At 46.8% G+C, this 19,543-nt stretch overlaps 1 protein-coding gene across 1 annotated transcript in view; it reads left to right on the forward strand.

Moving 5' to 3' along the window:
- The first annotated feature begins 9,694 nt into the window (after window positions 1-9,694).
- The window catches only part of LOC125636877 (urea transporter 2), a 40,709-nt gene continuing 30,860 nt past the window's right edge, over window positions 9,695-19,543 (forward strand). Inside the window, exon 1 of the mRNA XM_075128279.1 lies at window positions 9,695-9,777. The gene's annotated coding sequence lies outside the window, so the exon portion shown is untranslated. The remainder of the gene's footprint in view (window positions 9,778-19,543) is intronic.

The raw sequence follows: 19,543 nt of genomic DNA on the forward strand, positions 1-19,543 counted from the left end.
GAGCTAATGCGGGGGGTTGTTGATGTATTACTGTGGCTCTTTGGCAATGTACATTGGTAAATTCTGGCTCCTTCTCAGGCTCAGGTTGGCCCCCTCCATAGAATCATAGACTCTCAGGGTTGGAAGGGACCGCAGGAGGTCATCTAGTCCAACCCCCTGCTCAAAGCAGGACCGATCTCCAACTAAATCATCCCAGCCAGGGCTTTGTCAAGCCTGACCTTAAAAATATCTAAGGAAGGAGATTCCACCACCTCCCTAGGTAACACATTCCAGTGTTTCACCACCCTCCTAGTGAAAAAGTTTTTCCTAATATCCAACCTAAACCTCCCCCATTGCAACTTGAGACCATTACTCCTTGTTCTGTCATCAGCTACCACTGAGAACAGTCTAGATCCATCCTCTTTGGAACCCCCTTTCAGGTAGCTGAAAGCAGCTATCAAATCCCCCCTCATTCTTCTCTTCCGCAGACTAAACAATCCCAGTTCCCTCAGCCTCTCCTCATAAGTCATGTGCTCCAGTCCCTGAATCATTTTTGTTGCCCTCCGCTGGACTCTTTCCAAATTTTCCACATCTTTCTTGTAGTGTGGGGCCCAAAACTGGACACAGTACTCCAGATGAGGCCTCACCAATGTCGAATAGAGGGGAACGATCACATCCCTAGATCTGCTGGCAATGCCCCTACTTATACATCCCAAAATGCCATTGGCCTTCTTGGCAACAAGGGCACACTGTTGACTCATATCCAGCTTCTCATCCACTGTAACCCCTAGGTCCTTTTCTGCCAAACTGCTGCCGAGCCATTCGGTCCCTAGTCTGTAGCAGTGCATGGGATTCTTCCGTCCTAAGTGCAGGACTCTGCACTTGTCCTTGTTGAACCTCATCAGATTTCTTTTGGTCCAGTCCTCTAATTTGTCTAAGGCCCTCTGTATCCTATCCCTACCCTCCAGCGTATCTACCTCTCCTCCCAGTTTAGTGTCGTCTGCAACCTTGCTGAGGGTGCAATCCACACCATCCTCCAGATCATTTATGAAGATATTGAACAAGCTGCTTGTCCTGCTGTCCCGTCTCTTTGAGGTGTAAATTACTCACAGCTGGGCCAACAAACAGCAGTCACACTCATTAGGCTCCTACATCACTTAGCCCTGGTCTACAATGCAGAGTTAGGGTGACCCAGCTGTGGGACGCCGGGGGTGGACTTCAACCCCCCCAACCCCCACTTCAGCAGGAGGCTCCAACGGTGGGCTTGAGCCCCTACCCGCTCCAGCTTCAACTGCATGGCTCCTGGGGTGGGCTTAACCCCCTTCCATCCCTCTCCTGGCTCCAGCCCGTGCGGCTCTGGCAGCAGGTCTTCAGCAGCGTCTGCCTTAGACGTCACGATGGCCAAGAGGCAAGGAGCAGGGTGAGCCAGGAGTGGCAGAAGGTTCCCTCAAAGTGGGAAGGGGGCCCACTGACACCTGACCCATTTCCCCCCCCCGCATCACCCTTTCTACCTGAGGCCCCACCTCCCACACCATCCATTCCGCCCCCCCAAGACCCCAGCCCCCAATGAGTGCCTCTCCGCCCCTCTCCCTCGCCCGTCACTCACCCTTATGGCCAATAAAAAGTGACGGAGCCACAGTCCCCTGCGCCCCCCCCCCCCGTTCTGGTGTCCCTGGGGTGAGCCTGGGCTGCAAGGCCATGGAAGGGAGCTCAGGACAATGAGGGGGAACAGCAGGGCCCAGCATGGTGATGGGAGGTTGGGGGAGGCAGGGGAGGCTAGAGGGCTCTGTAGAGGCCAGCAGAGGCAGCAGGGGGCCAGGGACACCAAAATACAACTGTCCATTATTGTTATTATTGAATCTGCAAAAAAAATTTTGTTGTGTGACACCCCCCCCCCCCCCGCTCTCCAGCCTCCTTTTGAAAACCTCCAGTGAAGGAGCTTCCACAACCTCCTGAGGCGTCTGTTCCATTGTGCTACTCTTCTTACAGCTGGGAAGTGCTTCCTGTCATTTGGGCTAAATCTGCGATGCTGTAGTTTGAACCCATTGCCTCTTGTCCTGCCCTCCTGTGGCAAAAGAGACCAACTTTTCTCCATTTTTTTTATGGCAGCCTTTCAAGTATCTCAAGCCTGCTCTCATGTTCCCCTTAATCACCTCTTTTCCAAGCAAAACATACCCGGTTCCTTCATCCAAGATGCTAATCCAGATCTCACTTCCATCCCCCCACATGAGTCATCTCATTTGGTTTGGTTAAAAAGGAGCAAGTTTATACTCGTTCACACAGCCCCTGTAAGGAGCTACAGCAATTCAGTAAGGCCTGTGCCCAGGGGATATGTATGCATGGGAATTGTGGCTATGCCAGGAATGGCGTATCAGCATTTACACATCCACCCACCGGAGTAGGAGAGTGAAGGATTTCACACTGGCCCATGTTGCTATTTTTGAAATATGCCACCAGAGGGCACCAAAACAACAGAAAAGGAGTACTTGTGGCACCTTAGAGACTAACCAATTTATTTGAGCATGAGCTTTCGTGAGCTACAGCTCACTTCATCAGATGCATACCGTGGAAACTGCAGCAGACTTTATATACACACAGAGAATATGAAACAATACCTCCTCCCACCCCACTGTCCTGCTGGTAATAGTTTATCTAAAGTGATCAACAGGTGGGCCATTTCCAGCACAAATCCAGGAGGGTGAGAAAACCTGGATTTGTGCTGGAAATGGCCCACCTGTTGATCACTTTAGATAAGCTATTACCAGCAGGACAGTGGGGTGGGAGGAGGTATTGTTTCATATTCTCTGTGTGTATATAAAGTCTGCTGCAGTTTCCACGGTATGCATCTGATGAAGTGAGCTGTAGCTCACGAAAGCTCATGCTCAAATAAATTGGTTAGTCTCTAAGGTGCCACAAGTACTCCTTTTCTTTTTGCGAATACAGACTAACACGGCTGTTCCTCCAAAACAACAGAGCAGACCAAATACTCCTTCTTTTAAGACTGCATGAAGGTTGGTATTTTTTTAACTACAATAGCCCCTCCAGAATGGCAGTTGTTCGTAACTCTGAAATGTCTGTAACTCTGAACAAAGCATTATGTTAGTTCTTTCAAAGGTTTACAAATACTTAATACAGTTTTGATGCTTTACTATGCAGAAGGACAAAGCTGCTTTTACCGTCTTTAGTCAAATGAAACAAGCACAGAAACAGTTTCCTGACCTTGGCAAATCTTTTCTTTAACCAGTGATGAGCTGTAGCTCATGAAAGCTTATGCTCAAATAAATTGGTTAGTCTCTAAGGTGCCACAAGTACTCCTTTTCTTTTTGCGAATACAGACGAACACGGCTGCTACGCTGAAACTCTTCTTTAAACTTTCCCTTTATTTTGTCAGGTTTCAGAGTAACAGCCGTGTTCGTCTGTATTCGCAAAAAGAAAAGGAGGACTTGTGGCACCTTAGAGACTAACCAATTTATTTGAGCATAAGCTTTCGTGAGCTACAGCTCACTTCATCAGATGCATCCGATGAAGTGAGCTGTAGCTCACGAAAGCTTATGCTCAAATAAATTGGTTAGTCTCTAAGGTGTCACAATTACTCCTTTCCTTTATTTTGTAGTAGTTTACACTTAACACAGTACTGTACTGTACAATATTTTGCTGCTTTTTTTGGTCTCTGCTGCTGCCTGATTGCGTCCGTCCGGTTCCAAGTGAGGCGTGGGGTTGATCGATCATAACTCTGGTGTTCACAACTGAGGTTCTACTCTACAGAAGAAATTAAAGTGCAATTCCACACTAATGACACCCCGGGTTTTCACATCCATTGAAGCCCTTCCCAGCACACACTGAGCAGCGGATGGAGGGGGTTTTAATATGACATGCCCCTCCGCACCTAAGCACGTCATGCAGAATTGATGTTACAGCTGCACAAGCTTTGTGCTCCATAGAGAAACACACTAAAATCGAGAAACCAAGACCCTCAAAGACTGCTAAATGACCCACCTGGCAATATGGCCTAATGGGAATAATAGACTGTGGTGGATGACCTATAATTGAATGTTTTATTGCTTTAGTGACAAAGTTGCTTAAGAAAAATGCCAGCTTTGCAGCCTTCGAAGCCACGTATAATCTAGACTCCAGCAATGCCTCCCCTTGCCCCAACTGCTGTGCTGCCTTCTCCCTGCCACATCTCATCCCATCCTCTTCTGAAACTGCCTCCACAGAGATCAATATAGTGGGGTGGCTGCCTGTGCACTCAGGACATCAAATGATCCAGCAGGTTGCCAAAGAGAAGTTTATTATGGGCCAGTTTCAAGGGATGGATTCTCACCCCCACTTACACCAGATTATGGGCATTCCCACTGTATATAAATAAAAAAATAGTCCCCTCAACAAACACGTGCAGGATGGTGACAGACCTGTTGTGTGCGCTTTTCCACTCAGCCTCTGATGTGTTCCTAAGCGGAAATGGCTTGTGGTAACGTGGCTTAGGACATGGAGAGCCACAGAGTTGTTGATGGACGCTCCTCTTGCGTCATGTTGCATCACTGGTTGTGGCAGCCTGACCTGCTCCCTCAGATCTGATCATACCACAAGGCTGCTGAAAATGACCATCCATGCAGCTATCTCGTGGCGTTCCTCAGCGTTCCACTTTTTAGGGGTCTGACTCCATCTGAGTCTCAGGGGGCAACGCATTAGGCTAAGTCGGCTTACACTGAGCATAGTTATACAGCCAAAATGTGACGTCAGCCCAGTCCACTGGCAATCGACTGCTGCATGCACCTCTCCGAGCTGTTGGTAGCTAGGTGGGATGTGGTGGCAGAGCACTCTGCCCCAAGGGAAGAGCTCACGGCACACTTGAAGAAACAGCTTGGAGAGCATCTGGGGGAGAGCAGTCCAGGCTTTATTAACTTGTAGTAGGGCACTGTTGTAATGGGTCTTTGCGAACAGGGCATTCCACCTCCTCCTCCTTCCAAAAAGCATCTGAGCGCTAGTAATTTCAAGTAAAGCTAGTCACCCCTATGCCCCTGATTATCCCGCCGGTGCCAGTTAACTTGGTGACTCTGGGAGTGCGGAATGTACTTGGTACCGTCTCTTGACAGCTCATGGGATTGGAGGTTAGAATGGGCAGCTCCAGACTGGTTTTGAGCTCCCTTACACTGGTCTAACGCAGGAGTCAGATGAGTTACAATGGTGTAAAGCTGGCACAAGTGAGATCTGCATTCACCGACGTATGGCTTTTTAAAGCCAGCAGGGACCATTATCATTATCTAGTCTGACCTCCTACATGACCCAGGCCACAGACTTTCACCAAGGCCCGGGGCCTTAAAGGTATTAAGGCATTACAACACCTAACACATAGGCAGCCTGCTGCCCTCTGGCATTTTCAGACAGAGCTAGGTGTCCAGGCTCTCCATGGGGAGAGGTAGCCAGCTAGGCAGGGCTCCTCAGAAGCCAACCAGCTGAATGGGGAGCCACCTACGGTAGCCAGGAATGCAATACCAAGAAGAAGGGCTTAGCTGGCTGAGCTGGTGCATCTGGCTGATGGGCCGGAGATAGGGATCTCCCTCTGCTCAGGATCCTGAGTTGTGAACCGTCTCCCGGAGTTAGGACCTAAGCCAGGTCAGCCACCTAGATAGCCCATGTCCTACCAGCAGAAATGTCTCCCTCTCTCTCTGTCTCCCCCCCACCCCAACCCACCCCTCCTCTCACCTCTATCATGCACATCCTCCATTTCCCCCTTCCTACAGCTGTCTTTTGTGTGGGTGCCGGGCTCCTTCCCTCCACCATCAATCAGCAGCTTGAGTCCTGCTGCCAGGTCTGACTGGTACCAAGTGGTAGGCATGATCTCAGACAGGTTCCATGCTTCGTTTCTCTGGGGCTTCAGCTAGAGTGAAGGCTCTGAGCAGCTCATTGGGGTGGCAGCAGCAATTCAAAAATGCTGACCAGCAGCCAGTTAGGGGGCTTAGGTATTTAAGGAGTTAGTCAATGGCTCTGACAATGCCGGTGATACTGAAAGGGTGGAGTTAGGCACATAGAGTCTTTCTGGATCGGGCCACTAGTGTTTCCTGCATCAAGTCTAGGCTGTCTGGCTGAGCAAAAATGGATCTTTTCAGACAACGTCCAGTCTTTCTTTAAAGCCCTCATGTGACAACTAGGTAAGTTGTTCCAATGGTTAATTACTCTTATTGTGCACCATATTGCTAGTCTAAATTTGTTAAACTTCAGCTTCCAGCCACTGGGTCTTGTTATATCTTAGTCTGTGAGATTGAAGAGCCAGCTACTGTCGGAAATCTCTTCCCCCTGAAGGAATTTATAGAACATGATCAAGCTACTCTTTGATAAGATCTTCTATTTGACAAGATAAACAGCTAGAGTCTTGCAAAGACATGTATTCCAGGCATCTGATCATTCTTGCAGCTCTTTTCTGAACCCTTTCCAGTTTGTCACTCTCCCTTTTAAAGCGTGCCTCTGCCCCGCAAGACCTGAACATGGTATGCCTGAATTAGCCGAGAGATTTTTTGTTCAGATGAACTTGACAGGGATGCTTGTGAACATTTTGCTGAGAAATGCATTTCCTCCTTGAGTCGCCTTAATGCTAATTAGCTATCTAGTGTCATAGGGGGTTGTTCTGGGGGCATTCTGTGGGGGCAGTCCCAAGGAATGAGGGCGGGGGTTGCAGCACCTTCGTACTTGTTTAGCCTAACCAAAAGAAGGCTGAGGGGAGATATGATTGCTCTCTGTAAATATATCAGAGGGATAAATACCGGAGAGGGAGAAGAATTATTTAAGCTCAGTACCAATGTGGACACAAGAACAAATGGATATAAACTGGCCATCAGGAACTTTAGACTTGAAATTAGATGAAGGTTTCTAACCATCAGAGGAGTGAAGTTCTGGAACAGCCTTCCAAGGGAAGAAGTGGGGGCAAAAGACCTATCTGGCTTTAAGATTAAACTTGATAAGTTTATGGAGGAGATGGTATGATGGGATAACATGATTTTGGCAATCAATTGATCTTTAACTATTCATGGTAAATAGGCCCAATGGCCTGTGATGGGATGTTAGATGGAGTGGGATCTGAGTTACTACAGAGAATTCTTTCCTGGGTACCTGGCTGGTAAATCTTGCCCACATGCTCAGGGTTCAGCTGATCGTCATATTTGGGGTCAGGAAGGAATTTTCCTCCAGGACAGATTGGAAGAGGCCCTGGGGGGTTTTCGCCTTCTTCTTCAGCATGGGGCACGGGTCACTAGCTGAAGGATTCTCTGCACCTTGAAGTCTTTAAACCATGATTTGAGGACTTCAATAGCTCAGACATAGGTGAGAGGTTTATTGCAGGAGTGGGTGGGTGAGATTCGGTGGCCTGCATTGTGCAGAAGATCAGACTAGATGATCATAATGGTCCCTTCTGACCTTAATATCTATGAATCTACTCTAGCATGTAGTACCTAGGAGGCCTGGGGCAGTGCAAATACAATATAGAGTAATAGAAAGCCTGCTTTACCTTACACCAGGAGCCAGGGTTGCATTTGAACAGCCCCAGAATGTGGGAAGTATAAAGGTGGCTTAGAGGTAAGGTCCTGGAACAGAGGTTTTGCGGTCAAACTCTTTATATTAGGACCGTCCGCCCAAATCCTTTTCCTTCCTCTGAGCGGCTGGTGTTTGTTGAACAGGAAAGAAAAGTAAAGGGCTCCCCAAGAGTAACAAACAATGAGAAAAGGCAAACATTATTACTGAGCACTTCCTAGAATAACATCACGCTATCTTATATAACACATGTGCTATGAGCCACAGCTTCAGTTTATCGCACAGTCTGGCGATGTCCCAAGGATGGTGCCTGGGAGATTAAGCGGGGACCAGCTCACACTAATGAATTGAAGCTGAAAACTGCGAGCACAGACCCAGCTAAGAAAAAGTAAGAACATTCTTCCATTAAAAATATCTTGATCAGAATACGGTGCATGTGATTCATAGGCAGGGATGGGCATCTACAATATATATAAATAGAATATCCTCCTTTCAGTTACTGCAGAGCAAGAGCTTGTATTTCTACAGGGTAGGAAGCAAAGCCACAAAACCAGATGTGGTCTGTACTTCAACTACAAGCTGGTGGACTTGATGCAGGAATTCCTGGGAGAGATACTATGGTCTGTGTTCTTCTGACGAGATAATCACGATGGTCTTTTGTGGCCTTAAAATCTATGAAACTGGGTCTTTAATTCATGTGAAAGATATCTAAGCAGAGCTGGTTGGAATTTTACATCCAAAACAGAGGGCTTTCAGAGAATGCTGATTCATGGAACATGAAACCTTCAGCTAATCAAAGGCGGGGTCCTTCAGGAGCTTGTCAAAGATTTGTCATTCGTGCTCAGCATACGCCGCAACGGCAGCGTGCCTGCCAAAACCACAGTTTTCCAGGGAATGCAGCTCTGGGGGGACTTCCCATGCTTCCACTCTCCCTGCCATAGAGTTAGGAACTGAAAGCCCTGGGGTGGTCTCCCAGAATCAGCTCTTCTAGGGCAAATCCACCATGCAGACTGCCCCGGGCTAACAGCAACCATGACATTCACAAGAATGTAAAAAGAAAAGGAGTACTTGTGGCACCTTAGAGACTAACAAATTAGTTACTTTACAAGAATGTAAGTTCCACGCAGCAGCTGTGGGGAGTGGATTTTGTGTCAGAAGCACCGTGTGTCAGTGTTTCTTAAATGAATTTGTTTTTAAGATTTCCAGTTTGCAGGAAATGTTTAAAACAAAAACAAAAACATTAAAATAATAGATTTATTCCCTTTGGAACTGAACCAAAGCAAAATTTCCTGTGAACTGCAAATCCTGCGTTTTGGCCAGCTCTAGATCTAAGTTCATGGGGTTTTCACTGTCCTTTCTTGCACTATTCACCCTTCTTAGATTCCCCTCTGGTACCCTCTTTCTACCTTTCACAGCTATGTATGTTTGCCTTATAAACTTCTCAAAAATGCCAATGTTCTACTATGCTAGATTCCTCCCACAGGCCAGGGGGTCCCGGTGAAAAAAATAACTTGAATTTCTCAAGTGACTAGGAAAAACCCAGTTCACAAAGTAAAGGTCATAAGTGTACTAAGCACCTGGAGCAGAAGCACATTACAGGATTGGGCTCACGGAATGCTGCTGAGAAGCAAATATGAGCCCAAAGCAGTTTCATACAGCCTTAGAATTTGGGGTTAGGGTGGGAAGTTTCAAAAGCCAAATCCATATATCGTAACTGGTTCATATCACAGGACTTGACCAAAGCAAAATCCTGGCTCCGATTCCCTCCTCAGGTTTGGGGGTGTTGGATGGTTCAAATTTTTGCAGCTGACTCCCCTCTCTGCTAAGAAGCCATCTACACTGATGTGTGTATAGATGCATTAAAATGGACAAAGACATACCATAGAAATAAGTTCAGACTCCTCCGGATTCTTCTTTGGTGACCTAACAGGCAAAGTTACACAATTAAATAATTGAATTTTAATGTGGAGTGGAAAAGTGTAGGCTTGATGAAAATGCAAAACAGCAGCAGGAAAGATGGGGTTTAGTAAGATACTTGGCAAGAAACCAAGACAAAAGGTGGAGCAGGTGGCTACCTTCTAGCATTTCTTTCCAATCTGCCATGTAACATGAAATGGTAGGAGGAGTGCTCAATTTGTTGCGTTACGATAGGAGCTGTTCTCGCTATATAAACTGGTGGGGCACTTGGTCTACTATCTCTGGCTCGGCACACATTCTTTAATAGATAGTCAGATACTGCATAGCAACAGCTGCCTTGCTGGACTCAGCTGGAAGGTAAGAAGAGTTTGTTTTCATGCAGAGCTTGAATTTCTTATGTATCTGTGCCTTTTCCCCCATGAATAGGAAAATACAGACAGTTAACAAAACTCTTGAATGGAAGTAAATGAAAGTAAATAAAGCAGATTAGAGTAAGTGAAACAGCACCCGGGGACTGCCTCAATCATATTCATTCCCAGCACTTTTCTGCTAGGCACTCTAATTACATTTATTAACCCGACTGACTGTACCTTTGATACATGCACTGCTTCTCTCTTATCTGTTCTGTTTACTGCCTTTTAATTTTGCAAATGAAAAATGACCAGTCAAAACTGATCAGGATCAACTGTGATAGCAAAGCCAGAGATATTCTAATATTGGACAGATCTTTGAAAGTTGAACTATGGATGGATTTAATGCGTGTTTGATTGTCACAGTTGAGCTACATTTGAAATGAGTGTTTTAAGAAGGCATTTATCTATGAGCAATGTGCTGGAATTATGAATAGGCAGCAGGTTTAAAACAAAGAAAAGGATGTACTACTTCACACAATACACAGTCAACCTGTGGAACTCATTGCCAGGGGATGCTGTGAATGCCAAAACTATAACTAGGTTCAAAAAAGAACTACATAAGTTCATGGAGGATAGGTCCATCAATGGTTACTAGCCAAGATGGTCAGGGATACAAACTGATGTGCTGAGTGTTCCTAGCCTCTGATTACCAAAAGCTGGGTGGGATTGACAGGGGATGTATCACTGGATGATTGCTTGTTCTGTTCATTCGCTCTGAAGCAATTGGATTGGCCACTGTCGGAAGACAGAATACTGGGCTAAATGGACCATTGGTCTGACCCAGTATGGCCATTCTTATGGGAAAGCACCAAACACCAATTTAACCATAAATTCCTTTATTAAATCCAAAAACCAAATGATACTTTATGCAGTAGCTCTAAATATAGCTAAGACCCTAAAAATGAGCAGTCACTACACCCAATACAATAACAGAGTATTCTTAAGTATGTGATCAGTATACTTACAAATAGGCCAGACCTTGGGCTAACCCTCTCATTCTGGTGTACTCCAGCTAGTACCAGGTTTCCCATGGCGCCACAGTGCCGGGCCCAGGCTCCAAAGGGGCCCTGCCCCCAATCCGCTCTGCTTGGGATGCAAGGCCCCCAAAGCTCCTCTCTGCCCCTGCCCACCACTCTCTCCTGCGGGGGAGGCAGAAGCTTGGTCCTGCCGGCTCCTGGGCTCCTGCTGCAAGGCTGGCTCCTCCCGCACCCACCAGCAGCCAAGCTTCCCCGCCTCTTCTCCAGAGTGCGCCACATTCCCACCCCTTCCCCTCCCTCCCAGCGCTTCCCCCACCACCAAACAGCTGTTTGCCAGTGCTCCGGGAGGGGGAGCGAGGAGTGGGGCCACAGCATGCTTGGGGGAAGAGGCAGAAAAGAGGCAGGGGCAGGGCCTTGGGGAAGGGGGTGGAATCAGGGCAGGGCAGAGCAAAGGCGGGGCCCCAGCACTCCCCCATCCCATCCTCCCCACCCCCCGCCATGAGCCACTCAGGGCAGGGGGCTGCGGTGTGGGCTGGAGTCATGGGGGTGCTCCCTGCCCTGACTCCAACACCCCTCCCCCCAACCACATTCCCACCTCCACCCCTCGCACCAAACAGGAGCTGCCCCAGGTAAGCGCCCCACACCCCAACTTCCTGCTCCAGGCCTGAGCCCCCTCCCACGCCCTAACTCCTGGCCAGACCCCACACCCCGATGGTTTTTTTACTTTCTTTTTTATATAAAGTGATCTTATCCAAAGCGCTTTACAGTAGGTAGCTAAAGATACAAACAATATTTGGAAAGATCATTAAGTGGTCCGCCGAGACCCCCCCCCCCAGCAATGATTTTCAGGTGGCCTGTGGAAAAATAAGTTAGACTAGAAAAACAATCAAGCTATCTCACTCTATTTTCGTGTACTCGCTATTACTTACAGGAGGAGGGTGAAGAAAAAAAGAATGAAAAATGGGGGCGGGGGGGAACTAAAAGAGAACGTTCTTTTTCTCGGCTGGGTCCCAAGGAGGGGCCCCAAAAATGAAGCTGAGCCCAGGGCCCCACTAACCCTAAATCTACCACTGGGGCTGACCCCTCCCCCACAGCTCCCCACGCCGCAGCCAGGGGCTGACCCTCCCCCCCCACTCCCCGAGCTCTGCGTGAACTGGGGCTGACCCCTCCCTTGCCCCAGCTCCCCACACCGCTGCCAGGGGCTGACGTTGGCCCCTAAACCTCCCCCTCCCCCCCCCAAGCTGCATTCTGGCTGGGTCTGGGGCTGACCCCTCAAGCCCTGCTGCCTGACACCTCGCATCGGCGCTCCCCGCACGCACATTCCTCCACACCCCGCTATGGGGGGGCACACTGGACTTTTTTGGTAAACTGGGCATTTGTTCATTTGCTCTTGCCAACTGATCGGTGCAAGAGCAAACAGGATAAATGCCCGGTTTTGTCAAAATAGTCAGGCTGGCCGGGACAGAGCTTAAAAAGGGAACAGTCCCAGCCAAACAGGGACATATGGTCACCCTATCTCCAGGCAAGTGGATCCTGAGGGAGTTTTGGGGCGGGGAGGGAGGTCTGTGTGTTGGGATACTGGGAAGTGGGGGGTCTGAGTGGGATGCTGTGTAGTTGTGATGGTGGGCTGTGGGGAAGTGCATTGGGCAGTAGTGGTGCGGCTGTGTGTGTGTGTGGGGGGTGCTGGGTTGGGGGGGAGTGCAGGCCGCTGTGCGTTTGTGGTGGAGGGTCTGTGTGTGGGGCTGCTGGGCATAGCAGTTCCAGGAGATGCTGGGCATAGGGAGTTGGGGGCTGTGTGGCACAGCCTGGGCCCACCCCCGAGAGGAAGGGGCACACTGGCAGCACAGGGCTGGGCGGGCCAGTGTGCGTCTGACAACTGCCGGTTTGAATACAGTGCCCTTGCACTGGGCTGGGTGGAGCAGGGCCGGCCCCACCGTGCTATGCCCTATTGCCCCTGGCTGGTCCCTTGCTCTGGGGACCAAACTCCCCACGCCATGCTCCTTTGCCCCCGTGGGGGCCCACAAATATGTTTGGGGCTGGGCCCACAAAAGGTTAATCCAGCCCTGAGTCTCCAGCATAATCAGGTAGAGTCTGACCAAGAACTTTCAGATTCATGGCTCTCTTTATACTCTTCAGGTAACTTGACAGCTTTAACAAAAACCCAGTCTGAGGCAGTTTATCCTTGCCCCTTTCCTTCCTCTAAGCTTCCCTTTCTTGTCTTCTCCCCACATCCTTGCTTGCCAGCAGAACAGTGGAAACTTTTGTGCTTGTTTCTTTTAAGACAATTTTTCTTTGTCTTGTTGGTGCAGCTCTTTGTTAGTTTTGGAATCATACATTTTCCCCACATTACGAGTTATATTACTTATTATTCTCACGGCCTTCTTTTATTTGATTTTTGAGGCCCTCTCCGTATTAGCCACAATCCATAAAGCAAATACATTATTTTCTTAACCAAACTTATGCTAATGCTAATTGTTTAATTTCATAATTATCCTACATTCACCACCTTAGAACCCTACATACTACATGGGCTTTACTACATTAAGCATTTTAAACATACATCTATAATTTTGCAACATCTTGTACAACTAATAAACTTGACAATACAAAATCAAAACTACAATTACCATAATCACACTGATAACTATCAAAGCTCTGAATGACAATCTTCACCATGACAGGTTTCAGAGTAGCAGCCGTGTTAGTCTGTATTCGCAAAATGAAAAGGCGGACTTGTGGCACCTTAGAGACTAACAAATTTATTTGCGCGTAAGCTTTCGTGAGCTACACCTCACTTCTGTAGCTCATGAAAGCTTATGCTCAAATAAATTTGTTAGTCTCTAAGGTGCCACAAGTACTCCGTTTCTTTTTGCAAATCTTCACCATGAATGTAATTCCACTTTGTACCCTTGTTCCCACCAGGTGGAGCTAGTTAACTGCCGAATTCTCTGTGCATGGCTATTAAGCTTTTAAGATCCAGGTTCAAGTGAGGATAGCATGCCCAAATTTGGGTATTGCTTTTCAAGCATTCTCCTCTCATCTGAATTCAGCCCATCATTCAGTTACATTATGGAAAATGGATATGGGATGTAAAGTCTTTCCATTTATCACTGCAGTGAATTTTGGTGGGGTACAAAAAATTGGCCAATCAGAATAACATTTTTTGGATCTAGCCACTGAAAGTGGCTATTGCCATCCACCAAGCAATATTTACAAATCCCAGCATAAGCAGTTTTCATTTCACCAGTTCCCCAGCATCTCTACTGTACTGTGCAGTTTGGAGATTGCTCCCGCAGAGTTAACTCACATGCCAGCAGCTCTGTCTGTAAGACATTACATGGGCATCTATTGGTGTCTCCCGGGTGTGAGCAACAGGACAAGCTCAGTGCTTTCAAGACCTTGTCCTCATCTTGCAACAGTATTTGAGGAGGAGAAACAAACTCTTTTCCAACTTTATTAGTTGCCGTATCTTCCAGTACTTTGAGAGGTTTAACAGGGGTTTGAATGACCTGATCTGCAATTACTGGGACAGATAGCGTAGGTGGGATAAGGAGTCCTGTATTCTTTTCATGATATTGGAGCCTGGAGAGGTTTTGTTGTTATAGTTTTACACCAATCAGCCTCATCACATTTTCAGTTTCTCTGGGGTTATACAAGAGGGCAATTTACCTTATTCCATATCAGTGAGAGTGGCCTTGATTTTGGCTAATACATTCTCTCCAGGCATAGAACAGGGTATGGCCCTGGCCATTGCCCCACTTTGATAACCTTAATTGGTTTGGTTAACTTGTTCGTTGACTTTGTGCTGTACTTCCTTAAACAAACTGCATATTATATACATTCAAAAGTTATTGATTAATGAGTTCTTTCCTATGCTCAGTCACTGGGCTCAGGATGTCCTGGCGTTGGAATGCATGGTCATGTTCCCACAAGGGCTCAATGTCTGCCTGGTTTCAGATTGATGCTCTGGCTCCAAACCACCTGCTACATCACTGGCAGATAGGCTCCGTTGGCTTTGCCTTTGAATTGATTTGGGTGCCTTTACTTCTGCATTTGTACCAACAAAGTCTTCCCAAGAGTCCTTTATCATTTTGCCATACAATTAGCCAAGCTCCGGCAGACAGAATCCTTTTGGCAAAGGCAATGAAATCAAATTAAACAACACAGGTACATGTCTACATTGAACATTGTTGTATAGCTCTTCTTTAAGGGGCCTTAATACCAATCCATTACCGGGTCCTGCCTCTACCCTGAAGCACTCTAAGTTTTTCTTTTCAATGTACTTTTGTGCCACTCTTATTTCTACCCTTCCTGATCCCCAGAAGGGTACATATTGATAAGCCCTGTTTGCATAAACTTTTACAGGAAACACAAACTCTGTATAATGCCCCTCAGGCCTAGCATACCCATATGGAATATTCAAGGTACTGTTCCCTAAATAGGGATTGGTGCGATGCCTGTCAATTCTTACACAAGTATCATGGCTTTGCTTGTTCTTAGACCACTTACAGAATTGAATGCAATATCCAGAGGCATTGTCTATTTCACCCCACAACTGACCAGGGCTTCTGGCTCTCACCTCAGTGACAGAGACTTCTTCATATCTCCAAACTTAGATTGTTATTTCTGTGTTTATTGAGTTGCATTTTCCATGTACCGCAGTGGTAGACTTCTTATGTGCAATGACACCAGCTTCTTCATACACTGACAGTAGTCTGAAAAATCCAACCCAATTTTTGGTGTTCCCTTTACGGGAACCTTTGTGCAACTTTCACTGAGTAGCAGGAGCCATCGATCCTTGCTTTTAGGTCCTGCTTCTATTTGTACCAAATAAATGGCAGGGCTGAGGTTTTATATTATATAGTATGGGCCTCCCCACCTAGATGCCAAAAATGGGGGGTTGTCTGGGGTCAGCTGCACCATCACTCTGTCCCCAACTTGCCAATCTACAGTTCGGGCTTGTTTGTTAAAGTATGCCCTCATTTTGGCATGATCCTGCCCCTGCTGCTGTGCAATAGACACTTACATGTCTCATAAATTTTCTCCCAGCAGTCTTACCGGCTGAGCTGTGACCAACCCTTCCTTCATTAGGTTTGGCAATGAGGACTGCAAACAAATATTCTGGGAGTCTCATCTCTCCGCCCATCATGGCAATAAAAGGAGTGACACCGGCTGGTTTACTTTGGCTTCCCCCTTAAATCCATAAGAATCAAAGGCCACTTTTCATCCCAGTCTTTGCCTGATTCACACACCGTGTTGTTTCACTTGTTCTGTTTGTCCTTTCCGCCAAGCCAGAAGCCTAGGGCTGATAGGGTATGTGACATTTTTGCTCTTTTCCCAGAATGATGAAAGCACCTTTCATTGCCTTCCCTGTGAAAGTTGTTCCTCGAGCACTGTCTACGCCCTGGGGCATTCCCACCTAGAAGAGACATTCTACAATCTTGCTGTAACAGGTGCAGTGGCTTTTCAAGTAGGCAAGGCCTCTATCCATTTAGTAAAAGGCATCAGCAATCACAGGCTATGGCTACACTACAGCGCTTACAGCTCTGCCACTGTACACTGTCCCTACAGAGGCTCTAAGCCAACAAAAGATAACACTTCTGCCAGCATAGTGCTGTCCACACCGGCGCTCAGGTCAGCTTACATCGCTCGGGGTGGGGGTGGGGGTGTTATTCACACTCCTGAGTGACATAGCTTATACCCACTTAAGCTGCTGTGTGTACATAGCCACAAGTAAATATTGGTTGCCTCTTCTTGTAAGTGGTAACTCCCCTGCATTGGCACTTGGCAAGCTTTCCCAGGACCCCCTGCAGTGTTGGGCCTGGCTAAATCCACGTTTTGTTTTCCCTGGTGGATTGTTTTTAGCACAAAACATGAAGTTTTACGTTTGTTTTACTATTGGGCCGCCAGGCCACCTTACTTAGTCGCTGATAAGTGGCATCAGCGTTTTGGTGGGCCCCTGATGGCACATCATGCATCAGTCTTAACATTTCCCTTTTAAGGGGAATCCAGATCGGGTCATCTAAATCATCCCCTTCACTAAGCAACAAGTTTCCCCTGGCAAGGAGCCATTTACCCTTCAGCTGGTTTAGCTCCCCGTGTGTTACTTTGGGTGTAAAAGCAGATAGCCCTGGATCAGACTCTTGCAGTGTTACTAAATCACCGTTTTCTGCTTGCGCTCAGGTGGTACCAGCAAGGACTGGATAATTAGGGGCTGGACCCACACAAACAGCAAATCCTGGGCTTAATTTGTGCCAGGGCTGAGCCCCGGCACCTCTCAGCTTGGCAGATCATAGCCCTCGTGCCTCTGGGCTTGTGACGTCAGTTATGAAAGCAAAAGAATTGCTTGGGCCCAGCCCCTAATTGCTTGAGCCCCCGCCCTTCTTTCATTACAAATTAAGCATTGAGCAAATCCTGTGAGTGGGTCCCTTTCTGGTGATATAGGGAGAGGGGTCAGCCTAACATAAGCCGCTCAGGTTGCAGCCCTTGAGAAGTTAGATTCTGTACTGCACCTGGGATAAAAGGGTGAGGGGGCCCCTCTTGAGAGGGAATTCCTCCAGGACACTCCTCTGGAGCACCATCAATTAAGACTCCTACCCTGGCAAAGGTGAGGGTTGTTTAAGAGGACAGACAGCAGTTTGCTGCTCTCAGCAGCCAGCGGTTGTGTTAAACTAGGACTAGACACTGTACTGTCATTACAGTTTTACGTGTCCCAACCCACCCGACATCTGAAATGTGTCCCGGACCGCCACAAAGCTAATACGTGTTTTTCACCGAGGCTTTACTGCTTTTCAACTCCGTTCAGTACTCTGGAAGCATAAGCAATAGGTTTTCCTCTCCCGTGATAGCCCTGAGTTAACACAGCTGAAATGGCTGTGTCCCTGGTTGCTACAAATAGTCCAAAAGGTTTTGTATAATTTGGGACTGGAGTCCAAACCTCTTTGAAATAATACACTACCTGGATATGCTGGAGGTTCCATTCCCAGTCTACCTTTTTCCGCTGCAGCGGGGAGACGGCAGTGTGCCGCAGTGGCTGAGGTAGTCAGGGACAAAATCCCAGCAAAAGCTTCTCATGCCAAGTGTTGTTTCTGAGGTAGGGAGGGGCAGCTCCAAAATCACTTTAATATTTTGTTTGTCTGGAGCCTGCTGACTGGGTTGCAGGGTTAGTCCCAGGAAGGAAACCTCCTGTTTCACTAGCTGGGCCTTTTTCTGAGTTTAGCTTGAGTCCAGCTTTCATCGAAACCTTAAACAGGGCTTCCAATACTTTTAAATGGCTTTCCCTGTCAGTAAGATGCACAAGAATATCGTCTACAAATTGCACAACGTTTTCTTCATAGGTTTAACACTAATTAGTTGAAGTTGTTTTCTATCTCGGGCATTTTAATCTTTTCTACTATTGCTTTAGTTTCAATACAGTTATTCTTTTTCACTTACAAAAGACCACCAGACAGATTTTTCGCTCCCTAATAACATTTACTTTACACCACAGTTAATCATAATTTTTAGATACGATTTTTCATGGTTAAGCACCATTTTTTTATATTTACTGATCTTTCTTGGCGCGGGGTTGTGGTTCCAAAGCACACAGCAATCTGAAAAAGAAAGCACAACCTACCATGGCTCCTCTCTGGAGCCCTCATAGGATTTTAATTAAGGAGCATGTTTTGTTTACATTCCTTTTACGCCTGCATATGCTATGGGGACATACACATTCCTCCATAATTCACCATGCACTTTTTATTTGCTACAACATTATAATAGCCATATCAGTTTTCACATGAAGTATAACCATTTATTTTGTGCTCACAGAATTTCCATAAAAAGAACAGGAGGACTTGTAGCACCTTAGAGACTAACCAATTTATTAGAGCATAAGCTTTCGTGAGCTACCGCTCACTTCACGAAAGCTTATGCTCTAATAAATTGGTTAGTCTCTAAGGTGCCACAAGTCCTCCTTTTCTTTTTACGGATACAGACTAACACGGCGGCTACTCTGAAACCTGTCAGAATTTCCATGCACAATTATCAACGTGACTGTCTGATTACTCAGAGCCACCTTAAGGCCCAGTGTTCCTAACTGCATCTCGTATGTACCTCACCCCTGCCATTGCTCCAGAGGGGCACTGTCATTTTAATTTCTCATTCTTCTCCAGCAGCTCTGAGCTGCTGTTTTATTACTGAAAAAGGATCCAGAGTCTCTCCCCGCTCTTCTGGGTCTGGCTGCCCCTGCCACCACAGCCACGATCAGGACGCTGAACTTTATAAAAACACTGAGACACCCAAAGGATTAAATGCTAAATAACAAAGCCAAACAACACTAGCTAGCTGTGTCTGGCAAAATGTGTCTATCATTGTTGCAACTTTGAATGAACAATTCAAATGGATTTTTAGTGGCATTTTTAAAAAGCCAGTTCATTTTAAACATACAAAATAGGGTTTTATAAACCAGAAGTGTTTCTTTAGGTCCTTAAACCCTTACCTAATTACACAAATAGAGTTTTACATTAAAAAAAAAATCTTTTCTTAACGTCCCTGGCACTGGCCTAATTATTTTTACACAGTTGTACCCAGATTACACTCCCCAGTCAAGTTCCAATGGAAAACCCTGATTTCCTTTTAGTAACTTTGACTAAATCGTTCATAGTGAAATTATTCAAATCACACTGTCTCTCTGCCTGCAGCTGTCATTTATAATTGTTTATTTTCAGGTGATTCCTTTCAGAAAAGGCCCAA

Source organism: Caretta caretta, chromosome 5 (assembly GCF_965140235.1).
Source record: "Caretta caretta isolate rCarCar2 chromosome 5, rCarCar1.hap1, whole genome shotgun sequence".
NCBI classification, from domain to species: Eukaryota; Metazoa; Chordata; order Testudines; family Cheloniidae; genus Caretta; species Caretta caretta.